Source organism: Parasteatoda tepidariorum, chromosome 3 (genome assembly GCF_982258835.1).
Source record: "Parasteatoda tepidariorum strain Cologne lab strain chromosome 3, Ptep-v5.0, whole genome shotgun sequence".
NCBI lineage: Eukaryota > Metazoa > Arthropoda > Arachnida > Araneae > Theridiidae > Parasteatoda > Parasteatoda tepidariorum.
The window spans coordinates 57776357-57800652 of record NC_141757.1 but is presented as its reverse complement, the minus strand read 5'-3'; the positions used below and the strand labels follow the sequence as shown (position 1 = coordinate 57800652).

The following is a 24296-nucleotide window of genomic DNA, read 5'->3' as shown; positions in this document are numbered from 1 at the left end:
TATATATATATATATATATATATATATATATATATATATATATATATATATATATATATATATATATATATATATATATATATATATATATATATATATATATATATATATATATACATACGTAGCGCTAGACAGACAAGCTACTGCTCATTGCGCTCAACAACACTTGAAACTGCTTTCACAGTTTGTTTGAAATTGCTTCGCAATTCAAACACACAAGCAAATTGGATACTTCTGAATCTTACTTGAACCTTATATGTATGCTAGAATTTGTTTAATTTGTTTTGTTTCATTTGCATCTTTTTTGACACCTGTCTTTATTTTTATTAGATAGTTTTGTTTTTTATACTTATAACTGTTCTCTCTCTCCATATTTCAGTTTTACATACTCAGTTTAGTCTCTACCTCCATATACAGTTTTTAGCTCTTGGTTATCAACGCGAAAATGAAATTTCATTAATTTTTTAACAATATCCATACATGTATGCGCATTTGTATTTTTTTATTAAATGCATATAGATTTATTTAATAAATGTTCCTGTTTTTAATATCTCGTATTCTAAATAATTCTGATTTTAATTACTTTGAACAATGGTTTCTAAATGGTGTCCCTCGGAACCATAGGGTTCCATAGAACAGTTAAAAGGGTTCCGAGAGTTATTACTTATTATAGGCAGTAATTAATTTTGAAACCTCTGATTATAATAGATAATTGACATATAATTCATAATTTATTTAATATTTTAGTTACCCTTATGAAATTATTTCAAGCGAAATGGAAAGGAAATTTTTTAAAAGAAAATATAATATTTCTAATAACAATATATTGAATAAATTATGAAAAGAACGAGCAATTACGAAATATTGCATTAGTATTTCCTATCGTGTTTTTTAAATCAAAATAAAATATTTTTTTCAATAAAGAAATATGTTTCCTTAAAAACCACTATTACCGTTCATAGCAGTTCTTTTAAACTTTCATCTCGAAGTAAATCATAATTCCTCTTATTTTAATTATTTATGTATATTACACCAACAGCTGGTATGTATATTACATCAACAAATTTATAACAAGGTTTAGATATTGCATACAGACTGCAAATTTAACTGTCGAACAATTTAAGATTATTAATAATAAAAACAATGAAAAATTATTAAATATTTTAAAATTACTATTATTAAATATTTTAAAAATAGTATTTTCTAAGTCATAACGTTCACTATTATCTTAATAAGCGTTATTTATGAAGTAGGGATTCCGCCGAAAGAAGGTTGATTATTTAGGGTTCCATAGCCGTAAAAAATCGGGAACCGTTGACGTAAAAAATGCCGATTTAATAATTTACACATTTTTAAATTGATGTTATTTAGTTTAATGCTCAATCTTTTTTATATAACCTGCTGGAAACTTGATAATATATTGTTATTTACTTTTTTTCGAATCTGATACTTCTTAAATTTAGCAGTATCTAAGATCTTTTGCTTTAAGCATTTTTTCTTGCCCAGACTCTTGAACTATATCAACGGTAACCTTTGCACTTCAAATATCAAACGATACAAATTGTTTTGTTGACACGGGAATGCGAGCGTACTTGTGCGTTGGTGGAACATAATCTGTAATAGTTTTAAGCAAAAGAATAAAACGAAACTAGTCTAGTTCCGACACGCAAAATCTGCACGCTATGCTATAAATTTTATTCTCAAATGTTAAATGGAACCTTCGAGCATACAACTCCACGGCAAGGCAGATTAAATTGATCGTTTGCGAACAGCTTCAAACGACTGATATTGGTTTTTCAATTTAAAGATAGTCTTAGACTTTGAGTCGGATTAAATTTTTCCTGCGATTTACTATTCTACTTGTATATATCATTTCTTTTTCTGTTTAAAATTTATTTATATTCCAACTGGAGCGTATTCTTGAATTTAGTATTTGCATTTAAATTTCACTTAACTTAAAGCTTAAAGCTTAAATTTGAAGTCACTTGTTTTTTCATTTTTTTAAAACTATCTTTAGTATTAAACATAATAAATGGAAGTTCTTTAATGTTAGTTAAAATTATAGTGAATAGATAATAATGAATTATATAATTATGGAAGAGAGAGTGCTGGTCATTTTCTCTCTAATACATCACGAAACATTTCTGCTAGGGTCCTAAAACTCGAATATGCGAATATGAGGTGCAATTTTTCGTCATTCCTAAAAAACGTTCGAAATACAATGTAAGAAATTTCGGATTAAATTACAGTATAAAGTCATTGAGTGTATCATCCGTAAAATTCAATTGCCGTGAAATATTGTAACGTAATTTCTAAAGTAATATTTATTTATAAAACTGATTCAGTTATTTAGCAGTAGTTATTACTGTAAAAATTACTAGCTCTCAGATTTTTTGTTGTAAGCAGTAAAAATGGATTTTATGTTAAAAGGTACCTTTACTGTGAGTGTCGGTACTTTTTACCCTAAATCGATCTGCAAATTTTTACAGTTTAGCACAGTTTTTATTAATAAAATTTTTACAGTTTCTTCACTTTCTTTAGTAAATTCTCCGTTCTGTAGCGATTTCACAGCGCTATTATTACAAATATGTAATAATGCAGCTTAGTTTAAACAATACTTAGATAAAATATTTAGCATATTTTTTCTTCTTCAATTTTTTACCTTAAAATACTTCACTGGGGTTTGCAGAAACGAAACAATAGCATGAATATCATTTGCAATACTTTCTAATATGTTTAGATCATAGAATTTCGAATTTTTATTTTTGCGAGACAGTATTATAATGAAGGATAAAAAATTTATTTATGACAGGGTCTGACAACCCAGACAACAATTTAAACAAATTGGGTTTATCATATTTTTTCAACCGACAGCAAGAGAGGTTTAAAATTCTATACCCATAATACGCCCATCAACCTCATTGAGAAACTGCGTGGAGAGATTTTGACAAGTATGTGAACCAAGGAAGCGGTCATGTAGTGCTGTTATCATGAGATTTAGTTTATTCTTCTTTCCTGAATAAATTCTCAATTTTGTTGGCTGAAGTATACAATGCTGTTTCCTTTAAATTTGATGTCAGATAATATTTTTTAGGCTTAAAATGAGTGGTACAACAAAAATATACTCTATGATTTGCTTGTTATTTAAAAATAAATTTATTTCAAAAATAGCTAGTTTGATTGGAAGGAGTAGAATATAAATGGGTAATATATATATTATATATATATATATATATATATATATATATATATATATATATATATATATATATATATATATATATATATATATATATATATATATATATATATATATATATATATATATATATATATATATCTATGCACACACACCGAAGAGCCATTACATTATGAACACCCTGCTAATAACATGTAGGACCACCTTTAGCCCTCAAAACTGCCAGCACCCGCCGTGGCATTGATTCCACAAGATGCTGATAGGTAGTCTGAGGTATCTGGTACCAAGCGCTCACCAACTGGTCCTGCAATTACCTCACATTGCGGGGGGGGGATAGCGTGGCAGCACGAATATGGTTTTCAAAGTAGGACCACAAATGCTCTATTGGATTAAGGTCAGGTGAATTTGGGGGCCAAGACATGACTTGAAAGTCACTGGAATGTTCCTCGAACCAATCCATGACGATTCAACCTTTATGATATGGTGCATTATCCTGTTGGTAAACACCATTCCCCGCAGGAAAAACTGTTGCCATGAATAACCTGGTCTGCAACTATGTTCAAGTAGCTTACAGACGTCAGGGATTGTTCTATGAGGATCATGGGTCCTAATGTGTCCTATGAAAACATTGTTCCTGGGCGCGAAACCATGAAAATCTTAGCGAGCTCATTGTTATAGATGGAGGGTGGTCATAATGTAATGGCTATTCGGTATATATATATATATATATATATATATATATATACTATATATGCAGAGAATAAAGTATGATTAAGACCACTAAACTACTGGAATATTGTAAAGTTTACCGTGTTTCTGACTTCATGGGAACATAAAGAGGCGGTTAGGGTTATGATTTTAGAAAATTTAATTTAAAAATATGGTTTTATAATATCTGACTACTTTGACACATTTTGACTTAGTTTTGTGAAACTTTTTTGCAGTGCTGTTTGAGTAATGCAGGACTAGAAAATAGGAGGAAATAGCACAAATAGAAAATATGTGTTAAAAAGCCAGAAAACAAAAAGACGAAAAGATATAATTTCTTCATCAGCTCACATGATTATATCCGCAAAGGGGAGTGTTTTCTAATATTGTATCAATATAGCCAAAGCAAAATATATCAATTCAATAAATAGAGTGAGGAGGACTCAAAAAATTTAAACAAAATAGAATACATTAAGTAAAAAATATGTCACGCACAAAACAGTAATCACGCAATAAAATGTAAAGGAAAGATAGAACAGAAAGTAGAACGAAATCTATAAGGCGAGTATCGAATTCGAATTAACTTATAGGTAACGGAATCTTTCAAGAATGATTTAAAATATTTTCATAATAAGATATGAAAACCGAAGTGAAAATGGAATTAAAAGCTTAAATAAAGGTATTTTCTTTTATGGCGCGTTCTTACTGCAGTACTGACGCGCATTCGTTAGTTACCACGGATTGACCCAAAAATGTATATGCGTAAAGTAATAATATTATACTGGATAATTTAAAGAAGTTTTTAATTAATAAGGTTGATATTTAATTATATTTTTTATTATTTTAAAAATTAACATTTATTTAAATGAGAGAGAGAGAGAGGGAGAAAAGTCGGTAAAATTTTCTTTTTTTTGTCGGATATTTTGCACTGCAGTTTTTACAGAAGACTAAAATATTTTAAGAAAGAAAATTTCATCAAAACTTTATTTTCTAACTCCATCAGCAAATTTTCTTTTTTAAAAAAATTTAACTAGCGTAGAGAATAGAGATCAAGTTAAAAAATTAATCTCATAACAAATTTTTATTCATTTAAAAATATTTAAATCAGCTTTGTTTTAGAGATCTTGACATTCCGATTAATATTACGCTTTCACTTTAGGAAATAAGTATTGCGGAACAAAAACTTTTAAATAATCTTAAAAATTAAAAAAAAAAAAAATTAAAAGATAATTTAAATCTAGTCCTTAAACATCGTTCTTGTCTTCGTTATTTCTTTTCGTGCTTTTTAAACTTATATTTATCGCTTAAATTAATATTTCCTTAAGAAAAAAAAATGAACTCAGCTTTTTAAATTTTGTGAGTTTTGACAAATTTCAGTTTCGAAAAAAACCGAGTTTAAAATAAAGAAAAAGGACAAATTTTTAGAACAAACGTTTTTAGTTCGAAAAAGAAGTAAAGCTTGGTTTCTGATTATTGCTCTGGAAATGTTTTAACTTTCGGTTTTTAATCAATTATTAAGTTTAACTCCTGAAAGCATAAAATATTATACTTAACTTTTCATTTTAAAGCTGTTAGGCGCTTATGAAAGTCATTTTTTGACTATAAGAAAGATCTGAATGTTATTTTAAGTGAGGTTGTACCATGTGAAAATTCTATTTCATACCTTAAAATGTCATAAAATATAAAAAAAAAGTTAAAAAACCCTATTACTAAAGCTTTATTCTACATTACTTATCACAGTAAAAATAATTTATCAAAATTAAGCGAATTCATGACAAAATAGTTCCGAAATAAATAATAGTCAAATATGTAATCCCCATATATTCAAAACTTAAACAGCATACATTCATTTTTGAATAAAACGCATAATCTCGAAAGTGATGTGAAGAGAGAAATGATTGAGAGAGATGTTCGTTGGATGTCGGCAGGATACAAACCAAGGACCTCTTAACCCCTTCCTTCTCGCTCCCTTGAAAATGACGGGGTGAGGTTTCGCCCTCTATTTCTCGCTCCCTTCAAATTTCCGGGCTAGAGTGTTCAGTAGTAACGCGCCAATGAGAACAAAACTAATTAATTTCTTTTGCCCGGAAAACATTTTATTTCTCATTTTACACACCAGGTGGCAGTACCAGGATATTTTTTAAGGTAATTGTAGATAGTTAGCTTATTTTAAACTAGATGTCAGCACTAATCAAATACGTGTATTTGGCAAAATAGGCACTTTTATGACAGTTTTCTTGAAAATTAACCGATCGTTAAGGGGTTAACCACCATATTTGTCCAATCCAGTGCAGGGATGTAGGGAGATCTAGCCGTATATAGTGGCTGTCGCAATGACACATCATGAGATGCTAATTTCTAATTCCAAACATTTTTGAAATTTGGTTGAAATTTGGAAAATATGGTCTCTAAAGCTAATGGAATATGATATGTCAATGCGAACGTCTTTATATAAAACTTCCTTACTCTCCCTGGACTGGATGGTTATGATTGATAGAGCTAAGGTGGCTAGAGCATATTACTACGATACAGGTCCTTGGTTTAATTACTGTCGGCAGTCAACGAACATCATTCTCACACATTTCTCCCCATATTATGTTTGAGATTATGTATTTTGTTTCAAATTAGTATATGTGCTGTTTCAGTTTTGTATACATGGGGTTTATATACTTGACTATTACTTCTGTCGGAACTATTTTAACACATTTTTTCTCAATTTTGAGAAACTGTACTACCCAAATAAGAAAAAAACATAATTTAAAACATCATGATTCCGCCTCTGGACTGAAAAATCAGATAGAATTCTGGATTGAGCCCGCTTAAGAAGATGATCAGGGGTTGAGTTACTGTTGAAATGTCTATTGTGAGTTCAGAAATAATGATGGTTGTTCCATCTGGCAAGATGAGGTACCCCGACTTGTTTTTATAGTGTTCATTTACAGCCAAATGATCCAAAATTAAACCTTTTTTTATTTTATGACAGATACTAAGTTTGCGATTAATACTTAGGGTTCCATACATACACGTAAACAAGGGGTGAGAAAAATTCTAAATTGAAAGAAAATAAATTTAAGGCTGACTGATGTAACAAAACATTTAACCATAGTGAAGGAAATTACCAATTCAAAATCCAGGACTAAGAGCAGTAAGATAAGAAACAACATTGTTCAGTAAGCCAAAACCCACTGTGAACTGCAGTGTAATAAAAAAGAAAAAGCGTTGCTCCAGAATTTTTTGTTCATCACATTTTTTTGCAATCTCAACATTATTAATGAGTTATTATCCGAAAACCCAACTGCTCCTTTTTATGCAGTATTATTTACACAAATTCTACAATCTTCCATAAAAAAACATTCGGTATACTACTTATAAATTTTAATACAAAAAAGTTTAATTTTCGGAGAACTTGATTATATAACCATTAAAAAAATTGCAATTATTAGAATACAGAATAAGTGTATTGACAACATTTGTACAACTTTTTAATATGTTATAAAGTTTCGAAATTTAATCTTTTGTGGGACAAAAATGGGATTAAAACTTATATTTAAAATAGTCTGGCACCCTGAAACCGATTTATACACATTGTTTCGAATACTTTTTCGTATGAAACGGCACCTAGAAAATTTCAAAACTCTTGCAGATCCATAATACGAACATCTATTTTATTATGAAATCGCATAGACTGCTTTGACAAGTATGTCAACTGAGAAAAGTATTCAGTTTGGAAATGATATTGTCATGACGTATTATTTGTTCTTCTTTCTTGAATAAATTCTTGATTTTGTTTAACGTATACGATGACTTCTTTCTTTTTTTTTAAGAAAAGGAAAGAAAGCGACTTCAGGGAATATTTTAAAACTTAAATTTAGTTGTGTTTTGAGTTACAAATATATTCTATGTATTGCTATAATTATATATTTGTTTATTATTTTTAAAAATTTTTGCAGATAGTTGGTTCAATAGGTTTCAGTTGAATAACGTGGTAAAAAAAATTTATTTTTTATAGAAAGTTGGAATGAGTTCCTAAAAAATAACGACTAAAACTTTATTTTATGAATTAATAGTTAAGTAATTTTGTTTCATAAAAAAATATAAAAAAAAAAGTTGAAGACATGTCGGAAATAAAAAGTTGTCATTTATAAAAATTATCAGAAAACTAATTTATATTTAAATAGCTAAAAAATTAAATGCAGCTTTTTATTGAGACATTATCCTTTTCAATAATTTAAGCATTCTATTACTCAAAGAAATAAGTATTGTAGAAATTTTTTTTAAATAGTTGATCTGGTTTTACTTACCAGCTGCTTTATATTTACCTCTTTCAGTTCTTACCTCTTACTTATTAACTCTTCAATTAGCATTTAAAATTTTTGTTTTACATCTTAGCTATTCAACTCTGTATTTAATAAACCACATATTTCAGAAAGAGTTATGCTGCAAATTAAGAAAAGATCATTGTGGTGTAGGATTTAAGTATTCATCCGTAACTGCATATGGTTGCGATTTATTTCGTTATCAAATTATACAAATATGCTTCCAAAGCTTTTATTTTTATGCAATATAAAAGCTTTTAAAAGTTAAACACATCGTCAGATACTTAATATTATCTTGCAATATATATCTTAGAATTAGTGAGATCTTTTTTTTTGGCGAAGTATTTCGAGAAATAAGGAGAACATTTGTTCTTAAAAAAGAAACAACTATATGACGTTGCAAGAGCATTGGATTTGATTAGACGACTAAAAATGACGAGTCTTTTGCAGACATGCCCTTAGCAAATCAAATGCGAGATACATAAATTTTACTTTTGCTTCGCTGCAGAAGAAAATCGTCTGCAAGAAACAATATTTATTATTCTTTCACCAGTTTCTTTAAATGCGGATAAAAAGATATGTATTTGTTACAATATTTAGATATCATTTTATTAATTCTTATTAACAAAATAAGTTTTATTTTCATCATTTCACACGATTTAATCAAACAAGTATAAAAGGAATGCCGTGCAACATCGTTTCAAGAGTTGGCGTTGTTAATATTGGTTCGCGGTGGGAGCTTGACATCTATTTGGCGTTCACTTAGATGGAAATAGACTTTCTCCATAGAGGGATAATGGTTTTTCTTTAAACTTGCAACAGAGTGTAGTACGTAGTTTACAACTAAATAAATATAAAAACATACTTAAAGAATAAGAAAGAATACGAACAAGAACATACTTTTATACCTAATGCTTTTAGTTCTTAAATGAAACTTTGCTTTTTTCCCCATTGAAATAGTTTTAACTTTATATTTTTGATCAATTGAGTTATACTTTCGAAAAAATAAACGGTTTTTACTTTTCCTCCAAGTGTTTGAAAGAATTACGCCACCATAGAAAAGTGAAAGTCTATGTTATAATTTTCGTAAAAGGTTTTCAGTGTTATTTCTATAAATCCCACCACAATGTCTAAAGTGAAAGCTTTCTGAAGATTACTTATTACATTTGTGATTGATTCTAATTGTTTTCGAACACTTTAAAATACACTGCTCAAACAAATTAGGGGAGCCATGTGCTCCCCTAGTTTTCTTGAGCAGTGTATTTTAACTCTAGTAAAGGTAAAATCTAACCAATAGTCGCAGTTAAAATGAATCTCATTTTAATCTGAAAGAAATGTTTTAACTTACACTTAGCTTTCTTTATCCCATTTTATTTAAAAATAGTTATATTTATACTTATTCAAGTATTATAATAGATAGTATTTTTATTATATATTAGTTATTATAAATGCTTATTAAAACTTCTCCCGTTATTACCATAAAATGATAAAAGAAAAAGAATGAAAAATAAAATTAACATGGTGTTTTTGACTGTATTTTCTGGGAAAACCAGGTGGGAAAAATTGCACATTCTGAAAATTTTTTCTAATTATGAAAGTAAATCTGAAAACTTTTATTTTTTTTATCAAAATAAAGTAGCTCTTAAAATGTTTTTTTTTTTTTAAGTTATAACAATTTGGATATTTGTTCGGAAATATTTTTTTAGCTAAGCAAACTAAGATCTGGCCTAAAAGTCATCGATATTTTTCTTGAGCAAGAACAAAATGCTTTTTAATTAATGTGTAATCAAATTCAAATAATGTCTGACAGAAAACATATTTTAATCTCACCGCAATTTTTGCTTAAAAAAAGGAATTTTTTATAATCTCAAAAATTATTGATATTTATTCTTTTTTTTCTTCAAATTATCTCATTTACGTAAATAACACTAGGAAACATTTTTTTTCTCTATTTCATGAGATCTTAGATACTTTCTTTGGTATAGATACTTCAGAGATTAGATACAGATCTTAGAAACTTTTGTATCGCTGTTTTCAAATTTGCAATCGGTTTCCAAGCTACAGTTTCTTGTTATCTATTTTTGTTGAAATGCACAAGTTTCACAATCGTTATATATAACAGTGGGTCGAATAAATGTTGCGATAAACTTCAACGGGGAACTCATCATCAGGATTAAAATTGCGCAGGAACCAATGCCCGAAAATATTAGTCGCAAACCTATTATGAACTGTTTCTCCGTGTGTTTTAGAGCCGGTTAAGAGCCGGTTAAGAGCCGGCAAGCATCTCTAGCCGTGGGCGACGACTTTGCCAGTCATGGGTTCCTGCGCAATTTTAATCCTTTTGATATGCCTTCACTCCCAAAGAAGCTTTTCACAACATTTATGCTGTCCCCTGTTATATAAAGCTTTTAAACTTGTGCATTTCGACAAAAAATAGACTAAAAATGTCCTTTAAAAAATATGTAGCTTTGAGAAAATTAATTTCAGATTTGAAATTCCCACACCCGAATTAGGCAAGATCAAGTGTTTGTATAAATGCAACTAAAAATTTGTTCCTCTGTGTTATCAATTATAAGTAAAATTGTTGTTAAACATTCATATATTTTGTGAAATTATTAGATTTTAAAATTTATGGTAGCTGACATGCTTAACAATTTCGTAAAATTGCGTATTTTACAATAAAAAAACGCAATTTTAATTAAATTTTAATTTTTTATGACATTAGTTTTTTTGCTAACGAAAGTTATTTCGAATAGAAAGTTTTGCACACGAACTGAAATAAAATATATAATTGTGTTTAACCCCTTAACGATCGGTTAATTTTCAAGAAAACGGTCATAAAAGTGCCTATTTTTTTTGGCTTTTGTATTTGTATTACGTATTTGATTAGTGCTGAAATCTAGTTTAAAATAAACTAACTATCTACAATTACCTTAAAAAATATCCTGGTACTGCTATCTGGTGTGTAAAATTAGGCATAAAATGTTTTCCGGGGAAAAGAAATTAATTAGTTTTATTCTTATCGGCGCGTTACTGCTGAACACTCCAGCCCGTCAATATCACGGGAGCGAGAAAAAGCTGGCGAGAACTCACCCAGTCATTTTCACGGGAGCGAGAAGGAAAGTGATGAAGCTGCGAATCAATAATTTTCGCAACTTTAGTTGTTTTTTCTGTGCTTTCAGTGAAAAAAAATGAAACTTAGGTAAGCATTCATCTAATACGATTTTTACGCTGAGTTAGAAATCGAGAATTGAGGAAAGTTCCGCTAAGTGTGGTGGTAGTGGATTTCACTATTTTTCTTTTTCATTACCCAATTTTGAAGCCGCTTGTTGTCACTCTCTTTAAGTGATGTATTGTAAATAAAGTCTGTACCTAGCCTAACCAAAAAATGTTAAGTTGATCAAGCAAAAATATAAACTGTTTCGTTTTGAGTTGGAAGCTATTATCATTCAAATCACGTTTTAGAATGTAAGGACAGATAGTTTAGCAGAATGGTATATTATATATTTATGATTGTCAAATAATAAAAATAAGAGAATTTTTTCTGGTAATTTTATTGATTTTTGTTTTTTTATATTTCTTTATATTAATATTACCATTATGAAGGCAACAAAAATAGGCATCAGGCATAAGTTGACGTGTTTGTTACTTATTCTCACCACATAAATAAATCTTCTTAATAAGCGTTTCATCCGTCTATGCGTTCTTTGATGATCAAAATTGATTTTATTTGGTTTTTAAACACTTTGTTATTGTCATTAAAGTCATATGCCTGAGTTAGTGCGTTAATACCGTTTAAGCCAACTGCGTGAGAATTCCATTGTCTCCATGTACCGCAAATGCGTTTTAGTTCTCTTTTAAAAATTCCCACGAAAACTTGTTATTCCAAATAACTGTCTTGGTTCAGATCCTGTGTCTTCTGAGTTGTCAAATTTACAAGAAGGCGAAGTTGTACAGTGTGAGTCATAGATAATGCTATTTAAACAGCTTTTCATGACGAGTCTCTTGATTTGAAGTTCGATATTCAGAATATGATGCAAAAATGAGACGCTTGGTGGCAGAACTCTCAAGTCACGGGTCCTGGGTTCGATCCCAGGGTTGGTTAGGGTTGGATCAGCCTTTCATCCCTTTAGTGGGTCGATAAAATGAACAACAAGCGTGCTTGAAGACTAAACACTGGGTGTTCCGCGTTTTACTGACCACCCAACAGAAACATCTGCTTCTACACCCTAGATCCCAAGGTCAAGAAAACTGAGATGGGCGCAGTTGGCCTTGACCCTCCATGTGCTGTCGTGCAGCTGAGTTTAGTTTAATTTAGATGTAAAAAAACCCATCATTAATTCTTAATTTAATGTTTTTTATACTTTGATAATTGGTTATTTTTAAGATGTTATTTACGAATGTTATTTTTCAAACTACAGAGAAAGATAAACGCAAAAAAATAGTTAATTCTATAACAAGCAGCAAATCTTTAGTTTGCGACTGGTTCAAAATTTAAACGTGTATGTGTTTGTCGCTATGAAGATTTTGAATAAAATTTTCCTATACTTTCCCGTTTTTATTAAAATGCTAAGAAGTACAAAAAATGAAGAAAAAAAAAAGATAGAAAAAAGGAAAAGAAGAACAATTTTAGACTTGTCAATGAAATTGTTTTCATGAAATTCAATACGTTCGGAGATATTTATTCTGCAGCAAACTTTATTAAGCTAGATGTTTTCTTGAGAGTGTTTGTATGTTGTGTAAAAATTTTTATAAAAAAAAATGTTTCATGTATTGAACATGAGATTGGAATTCCAATTTTGTGAGCGAAAAATCTTTTATTTCTCGTAGTATTGTGTTTATATGAAATATTTTATAATTTCTTTTGCATTAAGAATCGTCTCTAGTTTGACACTTAACTTTTTCCTTCTTTTCTTTGATTCAAATATTTCAATTTTTGAAACAAATGTAAGATATCAATAAAATTTGTAAGAATGTGGATCTTTTTCTATTTTTAGAAAGCAAAAAGACGATATCTGGTACTTTCTAATTTTTTTATTACATCGTAAATATTTTAAATAAATATGTGTGCTTGTAGGAAATTATTTTATTTTTTGTAACTTTTCAAAGTTCATTAGAGTAAAATATTGTGCACATACTTTGCAGCACAAATAACAATTTCTTAAAACGATGTAGTGTGTCAATATACACACACTCTGACTTATTTTTTATTTAAAAATAAAATAATTTTAAATAACTTCTAATTACGTCTGCGAAATTTTTATAGCATTTAATTATTAGTCAATTTAACTAACAATTCAGAAATTCCAAGGGATTCTATGAGTATTGACAATAAAAAATACAATATTTAATTATATTTGAAAAATATATCTAGACAAATTAGCTACTATTTTCTATGTATACTATTTTCTATGTATTTTTCCCGCTAAATCAACTAAGATCAACAAAAAATCAGTAAGACCAATAGCCCAAAAATTATGTAAATTTTTGTGCACAAAAAAAGTACAGTTTTGCTTGCATAGTACATAATACCTACTCATATTATATTACTATACAGACAAGTGAAGTATTAGATTCTTCATTATCTTTACTCCAAATTGAATGAGGCTTTAATAATCGTATACTATAATAAAATACTGGTATATTAGAACAATATAATATATAATTAGGATAATCTCAAAATAACTTCAAAAGCAACAGTAGAAATATTTAAACCTCCTCTCTAAAACAGAAAAAATACGCATCTGTTTTCCTAATTGGATTCGTTTGTAAACTTAAGGTTTTTCTTTAAAGCATTTAGAGTATTTTGTCTTTAAATCTGCTTTTCTAAATTAAAACTCAAAATTTGTTAGATTCTAGAAAACCTATTGAGCAAAATCTTGGTAATTGGCTTAAGTATGGCATGCTGTTTAAATTCATATTGGCACATAAACATTGGTAAATATTTTATATATTTTTTTTTGGTTAAAATAATTTTTTTACAAAAATCCAAAAAATAGAGTTTTTTTAAATATAAAAAATACTTTTTATTTCTAAGTTTCTTTGCGCTAGTGTGGTTTTAAAAAGAGCATACCTGACTTTAATACATAATTTTTTAAAAAAATCATTAGCAAGTATTTGATGACTTTTATCGTACGTACAAGTCATCATACTGTCTCTTATTTCAGTTCTAAAAAATTTCATTACAATATTTTTTTACATTATTTAACAGAGGTGTTAGAATGTGAATTATTTCTGCGCCCGTGTTAAACTTATGTAAAAATTTAGAATCCAATGTTAAATTTCAGATAAGTCATAGAAGGAAAAAAAAAGTTTTACATTGATGCTTTTTTGATTAAATAACTTAGACCTCTTAAATAAGTTTAATCAAAAATTGTACTTTTTATACTTTATATTTATTAAATATCTTTTAACTTCAAAGTTATTAGAAATATCAATGTTTTTGGTGCAATTCGAATCAACGTAAGAAAATACGTAGGAAACAATATCTCACTAGTCTCGATAATGTTTAAGCTTTTGTCTTCTTGACAAGGGGACTGGCGTTAAACCAATCATTGAATCGCTCAGTTGATTTGTTTTTATTTCATATTTATGATGCAGTATCCCAAAATAATCGTTGGATGAAATTACTTTGCCTTTTAATTTTCGTCTCATAAAATATAAAAACTAAATAAGTCATGAAAGTCCATTGAATTTTTAAATAATGCCATGAAAAGTTTGAGTATTACTTTAAAATTTTCCATTACGATATTTTTAAAATATAAATTAAATTGAAAAAATTTAATAGTGGTTCAGTATCTGCCGTAATTCCTACTACCTATTAAGAAACTTGGTATTCTCACTAGTTGGTGATCGCGACAAAGTTGGCTATTGTTCAACATAGAATTCTCAGTAATATTAAATCAAAATGGAAATAAATTATCCTTCGTTAGAATAACGATAGACAATGATGGTACCTTATTGCTTTTTTAAAACGAAATTTAAAAATTTAAAAAAAGATTCAAAATTGTTTAAAATCTACTTAGAAAAATTCTTTATAATAGCAAAAATTATTCATTAAAAAGAAAAATACTACTTTGTAAAAAAATACATTTTTAGATATACATTTCAAATTTGTAGTCGAAGATTTATTCTGCGAACTTGAAACACGTAGTTTCGAGAAGAACACCAAATTTTTTTTTCTTCCGGTCTCAAGCAAGAGCCAGTGAGGCTCCATGTAAAAATTCAAAATTTCAGTTCTTATCTTTTCAAAATTTGAATTCTGTCCTTAAGAAGAAAAAAATGGAAGTATTTTTTGTTTCTTTCTATCATACATAGGCCCATCAAAAAATTTTATAGCTGATCACAACATATATATATAACTCAAACTCTTTGAATAATCTTTTTATGTGGAATCTACATAAAGTGTTTCGTCATTTATAACTAAAATTTCACTTGTAAAAATTTCATGCAGGCGTGATATATTTTAAAAAAAGTTGTTCGTATATGTTTCCATTTTTAGTGAGAAAGAAAAACTAATTCATAACTCGATTAGTTATTCTTTTACCTATTTTACTGATACCATTTCCTAATATCTCTGGTATAACTACTTTAGAGATATAAATAACTAAATAAATGCACATTCAATAGAACAAAATATTCTTCGTTAAAATGTATATTTTTTATGTAACATCTGCAATTTTCAATTCTGCATGCCTTTACGCGAAGCAATCTTTTTCATCTAATCTCTGAAGTTCAAGAAACGATGAGGCAGTTGATAGATGTAACGGAAATATTTGCATTTTCTGGAGTATTCTAGAACTTAGACTATATTGGAACGCATAAATTGCCACCGAATGTATCATTTATTCAGAAACTCACTTTGCTTATCGAAAAAGAAAACTCGATGAGTGAAAGAAAGTTTCGGTAGCAAATTTTAAATTTGCTTTTACTTTATCTATTTATGAACTAACATATTCTCGTGCAATAAAAACAGCATTTCAAGATAAATTCAAGAAATACTTTATTTGTAAAACTCATGGAGTAATGCATTTGTGTATTGCGGATTAGTTCTGCGGCGTAACTACCACTATAAATATTAAATACTAAATCACTAGTATATAAGACATGTTAACTTGATTCTATCTTGAGGTACTTTTTGATAGATGAAGGTTGACATAGTCGATTTATAATTCCCCTCAGTTCTATGGAATGATGTTGTTGGAATTTAATAAGTTATTTAAAAACATATAAAATTTTTGAATACATTGAAATGATCAATGCGCTGATACAAAGTCAATCAATTTTCATAAAATATCTCAATGTCCATCATTTGGAAGTATTATACTTTATTAAAAAGATCCCTTTTTTATAGTTATGTTTTTTGCATAAAAATTTAATTTAGTAGTATATCAAGAAACTTATTTTACAAAATGTAGGATTTGTTCGATCTCTTGACTTGAAGTGATAGAAGAATAGGGTAAATTCTAGGGTGCAAATAGGTCGATACAAAGCATTGCACAAACTTCCCTAGTTATATCTTCGAAAAATAATATCGCATTAGAGTATGAAAAAATAATACAAAAAAAAAAGAAAATATATTGTTCACGATGTGGGTTGGCTATTGTCCGGTATTCCCTACACTGTTTTTTAAGGTTGATGGTGCTACGCAGTATTCTTATAACAAATATTTTATACATATCTTAATCCTAACGTATATCATAATTTCAGCGCTCGCTGTCATTTCTTCGCAATTGAGTTTGGGACTCATTTTCCAGTTACTTTATCGATTGAGCGTTTTTAGAATTCTTCTAAATAAAAAAGTAATATTCTATTTAATGAATAAATCTTTCTCAAAATTTTCCAGATGAATTATTGTAATTTTTTGTTGTTGTAAAGAACAAAGTAGAATCAGCAATGTCGCTTTATTTGTTGAATGAAATAGAAAAGCCACGTGTAAAAGAAAAAACACAAAACAGATTATTCTAACATTAATGATGCTGTTTTAAAGCTCGTAAGGCCAAGTACCTTGATCCTACACTGAGAAAAAGTATGGTTAAAACTACTAAAAAAAGGTGAAATTTACTGCGTACCTGGCCCTATGGGAACACCAAAAAGTTCAGTAATTTTTACCACAGTGCTTTGGTAATGATCTTGGTAAAATTAACAATAAAATATAATTTTGTAATAAGCATTAAAATTTGGTAATTTTATCATAATATCTTAGAGTATGGCATGAAAACCATTTATTCTGTTAAATTTACATCTAAGTTTTATTTCTTTTTACTAAATGTGTTCTAACAAGAACTATAATTTTGAAAAACAGAACTTCCGGCGTACTATTACCATATGAACAGAACATTAATATATTTTGGTTTTAATAAATAGAATTATGGTTTATTTTACCAGAAATGTCATTACCATACAGTCGGGTAGTTTACCTGAATGTTCTTCTCCGTGTAAGCTTTAGTGTAATGAGTAAACAGCTTGATTCTGTGTCTTAGAGTTGCTTTAATTTGCCTAAGGAGTGAATATCCTTAATCTACGTCTCAGTATTGTTATATACAGAGGTATTCATGAGTATTTTGATTTCATATCTTAGTTTTGGTTTATAGAGCATTACCTTCATTAAATCATAACAATTCTATATTAAGAACCTTGATTTTATGATATTGCAGTTGTTTTGAAGCGGAATGAATCCATGTATCCTAGAGATAAATTTATAATTTTTAAACTTCTCTTTGACATTTTTTTTTACAATTTAAAGTCTTATAGGGTTCATACAGTTCCTAAAAATAGTGTTAATGTTATGAAAAAAAAATGTTAACTTCTTTTTATTGTCTTTCATTTTTTGCAGTATTAAATTATTAAAATCCCAGATTTCTCAATAAACGTGATAAAAATATATATTTGTAGTTATGAAAATATTGAAGTGATCAGAAATAAAATAAAATACATCTTAACTTTTAGTTATCTAAAATTTTTTATTTTTTTATTTTGAATAATTTTATTTTAAAGATTTTTGGTTTCCTAACACTGGCAACTTTTTTAATCAATTTAATCTTTATGACTATTAAGGTTCAAAATTACGACAAAATAAAGAAAACAACTGAAAATATCCTTAAAATTTTCAATTATAAGACCAGTTTATAATATGCTATTTTTGATGGCTGCTTTTTTTGAAATTATTGCTTTTGTCTGGAAATTTTTATTTGTAAACAAACCAGTATCAGTTAGCATAATTTTACTGCAACTTACAGTTGCATTCTAAATTAATAGTTTAATTTTAAAAATCGCTTTTTATTAGAATAATTCTTGTTTCACTCATTATTTTGATATATTTAAATTTTTTTAAAATAATACATGTGAGATATTTAAAATTTAAAGAAAGCATAAAAGTTATTTAACTTATATATAGAATTATATAATAGAACTTATAAGATAGATAAAATGAATTAGGAAAAATATCACCCCAGACTTTACTTATCTATATGTCTTAAGAAAACAAACAGCTTGGAATTTAGAAATATCTGGAATTAAAAGCTTAGGAGATTTTAAGGCATGATATTTATCTTTGCTTAACGCTAACAGTTTTTGGAAAAACAAAATTTACTATAAAAACAATTAAAGCTACGTGTTTTCAGAAATAAAGAGTGTATATTGTGGGAAAAGTAATGAATATTGATATTTTCCCGAACCGAATATTAGTTTAAAAAATCAGACTTTCTACTATATATGATCGCATTTATTTTCCAACACGTATTAAATTTTAACTAAGATAATTTAAATTCCTAAAGTATTACATTTAAAAAAAATATTTTTATAAAAATTTACAAGAATGAAGAGGAGCCTCTGCGGGATTGTAAGATTGAATGATCTTCACTGAGAAAAAAAAAACATTGTCTAAACTGCAAGATGATGGTGAAACTTATTATGTTTCTTGCTCTATGGAAACACCAAAAAGTTCAGTAATGTTTACCGAAGCATTTTGATAAAGATGTTAATAAAAACGAACAAGCAATAAAATAAGGTTTTATAATGGGTGATAAAATTTGGTATTTTTACCATGATATTGAGTGTGGCATGAAAAGTTTTCTGTTCAGTTTTATATATTTGCTAAATGTATAGTAATAAGAACTATAATTCCGGTAAGACGTTACCATATATACGGAAAAGTTACGAAATGAACGATTCAAATATCATATATTTTGGTGTTTACTACCAAAATTATAGTTTTTTTTTTCTGCAAAAAATAACATTACCCTTCAGTACGGTTTTCTTACCTGCTTTTTTTCTCTCCATGTATAAGCCTCTTCATAATAAATATAAGCCATAATAAAGACCTTAAGACTCAAAAAGTCCGTAACTGGAAGCAAAGAGCTAGAGACAGGCGACTTTGGAGGAAAATTGTTAGTGAGGCCATGGTCCAACATGGACTGTATTGCCAGGGAGTTAGTTTGTTAGTTAGTATAAGCCTCTTTAAAATGAACCTTTTAACTTCATCAAAATGCATTTGAGAACAGTAGAGAGCACAGTTTGTAGATAGTGTTTAGTTTATTGGTCGTATATATATGTATATAGTTATAGTTTGCATTTACAGTTACAGCACATACACAGTTAGTTAAGATTTACAGAAAAAAATAGTAATACAGCTTTTACCTTAATTTAATGCACCAAAATTAATTGAATTCAAAAGATTGAAATATTTATTTTTTGAACCTGCTCGAAATTATATTTAGTAAAGATTTTGTGGAGGAGTTGACCTGGAGGAAGTTGATTGAGAAGGCCAGGGCCCACCCGGGGCTGTCGTGCCATTGAGGAAGGAAGGAAAGATTTTGTATTGATGCGAACATTGTTTATTACTTTTCTTAGGTTATGTATTGCGAATTTCTCTAACTTGAAGCTTTATACATCTTTCCTTCAGGATTGTTACAGCTTTAATAAACTTTTTATTGCTTCGTACTTTATTATTTTTCTGCACAGCTTTTTAGTTGTTAAGACAGAAATTAACATCTATAAATCTTTATGAAGAGAATTACTCTGTAATCAATGCATTAAAAATTCTTAATTTTAGTAAGAAAATTGACGGAAAAACATTTATAACATTTCGATACAGTTTATATTAAAATAATATTAATTTAACTATCATTTTTTTGTATTTATTGAAAACTGAAATATTTCTGAATTGCTATTATATTTCTGATATGGATTTTAAAAAAGCGTTTAATTCCATATCAACCATTTAATAGTTTTCTACTTTTTCCAATATTTGATTAATTTATGTGTATTTTTAACATACACTGCAAAGGAATTAGAATACTTACCATCAAACCTCGAGTAAACTTGAATTTCATGAATTTTTCTAGTATCGATATAGCTTCATTTTTACGGGTATAAATGTTCCCCTAAAAATGAACTAGAAAATCCTTGCTGGAAATATTCTAGTAAGTATTGCGTTTTTTTACAGTGTATATAATTTTATAGAGAAAAATAAAACTATGTTTTCTTAGTTTGAAATTCACTACATTCCACGTTGTTTCAGAAAGCGTAAACACGTACAATTAATTTGCTAAAGCAAAATAAATCAATAACACAAAATAATCACGTTTTTATAAAAAAAAATTTCTTGAGAAACATTTTGCAGTCCACAAAATCAATAAAAACTAAATACATCGAAAATCTACTTTTGAAACTGTTTTCATTTATTAAATTTTTGAAAGAAACGAGTGCATTTGACTTGAATTTATGAGAAAAATATAGGATGCGTTAATTGAAAAATTTAGAAGGAAAATTAATCGTTTATTCTTTAACCACAGATGAACAGAATAAATTATGGAGTCAGTTGGGAACGCAACTTAATTAACTAAGCATACATTTTCGGTAAATTAAAATAAAACTCTCTTCTAGAATTACTAGTATTGTCGAAGCTTACATAAAGGAAGATAATTTGACTTTAATTCCTATTGAGTAAAGTTTTGTTATTTTAGAACAGTCTGAGTTTTAAATAATTTTAAAACTTGACAGTCAACAGACTCATGTGAGCATTTTGGCAATCTTCAAACAATGATTTTATTTGACTTTATTTTCATTTTGGTTGTAAAATATCGAGTATAAATTTAAAAAAAAATGATTAACATATCATATTTAACATCAAAATAAGAATGTAGAATTTATTTGTTTGTAACATGATACAAGATTTTCCCACAACTATAGAATATGAAGTAGGAGAGAGAGTCGGATAGCCCCTCCCACTTAAGGAGTATAGCTTATATTTCTGTATAATATTGAGTAATAATCAATATTTTTGCATGTTTCTATTGTTTTATCATCTAATTAAATAATGCAAAAAGAATAAACTAAAAAAAGAATAGTTTAACTTAAAAAAATAGAAATTAAAAAAAAAACATGTTTTTCAGCTCTTTTCAAAATGTGTCGAGTAGCCCCACCCAGTTACAAAAATTATGTTTTTTGACTGTCTTTTCAGGTGTAAATGAAAATGACCAATGTATTGACAATAGATAAACCTCATTTATCATTTTTATCACAAAATTATTTTATTTATTACATATTTATATACTTTCAGTGAATTCTATCATTTAATAACAATAATTTAATAACAACAATATTTGCTGTTAAAAATGCATATAACATTCAAATTTGGAGCAATAAAATAATAATCTTTGCACCCGTGCATTTATCGACGAAATAAAATTGGGCGGTGATACCCGACATTAATGTGAGCATTTCGGGGCTACCCGAAATCCAATTTTTTTGTAAATTTGTAATTACTCGAACAATTTTTCGCATATAAACTTCTTTCTTTGTGCAAATTAAACTTAAGACTACATACTTTAATGCTGTATGTATAGAAAAAAATATTTTTTTAGTATTAAAATGAAGTTTAATCGAAACATTCAACCGAATTTTCTTAATTTCATGACTACTGTATTCAACATATTTTCAAAACTATTGTTTACCATGTTAACAGATGCATAAATACTTGAAACTATGAAAATAATCTTTTTTTAATATAACAATTAACCCATTGGCTTGATGGCCCATTGACTTGAAAAAATATTCGCTATATATGAAATTGACAGTGGGCGGGGGTACCCGCTGGGCAGGGTTACCCGACTCTCCCCTATATAAAGTATCAATTTAAATCATAGATAAAATGTTAGAACAAAAACTAATGAATAAGATTGGTTTGTTTTATAATAGATATTTTCAATTAGAATAATTTTTTTCTGTGCTATTCTGTTAAGTACCACTACATTGCTGCTTTATCGTCATAATAATTCTTTATTCCTTTAAAGACTTCACATAAATAGATAACTAAGATATTTTAATGTATTTTATATCAATAACAAACTGCATTGTAGATTTATAGATGAAACAAATAGAACAAAATATTATTCAAACTCTTAATTACTTGAAAATTTAATTATTTATATGAAAGAAAATGAAACAGACAGGATATTTTTTTTCGGAAAACCCAATATTCTTTACATATATTTAATAGAACTACAAAAATAGTTAATGCATAGAAAGCAATTTTATTTCAGGATAATGCTTTTAAAATCTTGATGGACTTATTAATCATGCCGCTAGTTTTACTTTACTCAAACAATTTAGATAAAGCTTAGTTTCTATGTTTTGCAAAATATGATCGATAAGATCGAAAGACTAATGAATTAGAATACGATTGGCTAGTTTTATAGTAGATCTTTTCAATTAGAATTATTTTTTTCTATGCTATTATGTTAAGTACCGCTACATTGCTGCTTTATCGTCATAATAATCCTTTATTCTTTTAAAGAATTTACATAAATAGATAACTAAGATATTTTAATGTATTTTATATCAATAACAAACTGCATTGTAGATTTATAGATGAAACAAATAGAACAAAATATTATTCAAACTCTTAATTACTTGAAAATTTAATTATTTATATGAAAGAAAATGAAACAGACAGGATATTTTTTTTCGGAAAACCCAATATTCTTTACATATATTTAATAGAACTACAAAAATAGTTAATGCATAGAAAGCAATTTTTATTTCAGGAAAATGCTTTTAAAATCTTGAAAGACTTATTAATCATGACATTAGTTTTACTTTACTAAAACATTTTCGATAAAGCTGAGTTTCTATGCCTTACAAAATATGATGGATAAAAAAATTCTTCTTAGCTATTATATTCTTTTCTACACTTTACCCCTCCATAAAATAGAATTTGTTTGAAGATCATTTTTTCCCAACTTCAATAAACCATAAAAATTATAATGCTGCTTCATACTCAAAGCGCGTTAATTTAGAATAATTTATGTGCGAGATAAACAGCTCTTAATAGATCTCTCGTTCCAGGGTGTGTGCCTTTAAATGTCAAAGAGAGCTGAGTAAATGACAGCGTAAATTAATTATTTATCGCTCGTCTTAAAGAGAAAAGTCGAATGAAGCGCATACCCTTAGAGCATATCTAATAAGCATAATTGAAAGCATATTACAAAAATTACATCATAAAAAAAGAAATTACTTTACTAAACATCAACAAAATAATAAGAATATTCTTTTCCCAATCATTATTAGTTATGAGATTATTAGAGAGCTTACTATCACAATTATATTTATGTCATTGGCAATAATTGCTTTTATTTTACATCAAATTAATTTTTGACATGTTCTATAAGGTATTCGTTTGTTGTATTTTTTTCATAAGTAATGTATCTTTGATTAGTCGATATGAATCATTCACTGTAGAAAGATAACCTATTCAAAATTTTCGACCATACGGTAAAAAAAAACTGTTATATTACGGAAGCTTTCTGGCTGCAAAGTTGCTAGAGATTATCCTTATGATGCTACGAAGGAAGCACGCAATTTCCTGGAATTAAATACTACAGAAAACATTTGTATGCGCCAGATACTTTCTGCAGATGGACATAGATGGCGCCACTGGAAAACAAGAACAATCGCACCCCGTCTGCCTAAACAGGCATACATCAACAACTTTCTGTAGATCTGAGTGCAGCAGAAAATTTTGGCATGAAGTAGCTGTATGCCCTCTAGGTACCATTGTGAAACAGACTTCG

At 28.1% G+C, this 24296-nt stretch overlaps 1 protein-coding gene and 1 long non-coding RNA gene across 2 annotated transcripts in view; one reads left to right on the top strand and one right to left on the bottom strand.

Moving 5' to 3' along the window:
• Nucleotides 1-24296, bottom strand: part of LOC147813821 (uncharacterized) — a 579591-nt gene that overhangs the window by 132350 nt on the left and 422945 nt on the right. The window lies entirely within an intron of this gene.
• The window catches only part of LOC107438721 (potassium channel subfamily T member 2), a 518547-nt gene that overhangs the window by 85779 nt on the left and 408472 nt on the right, over nt 1-24296 (top strand). The window lies entirely within an intron of this gene.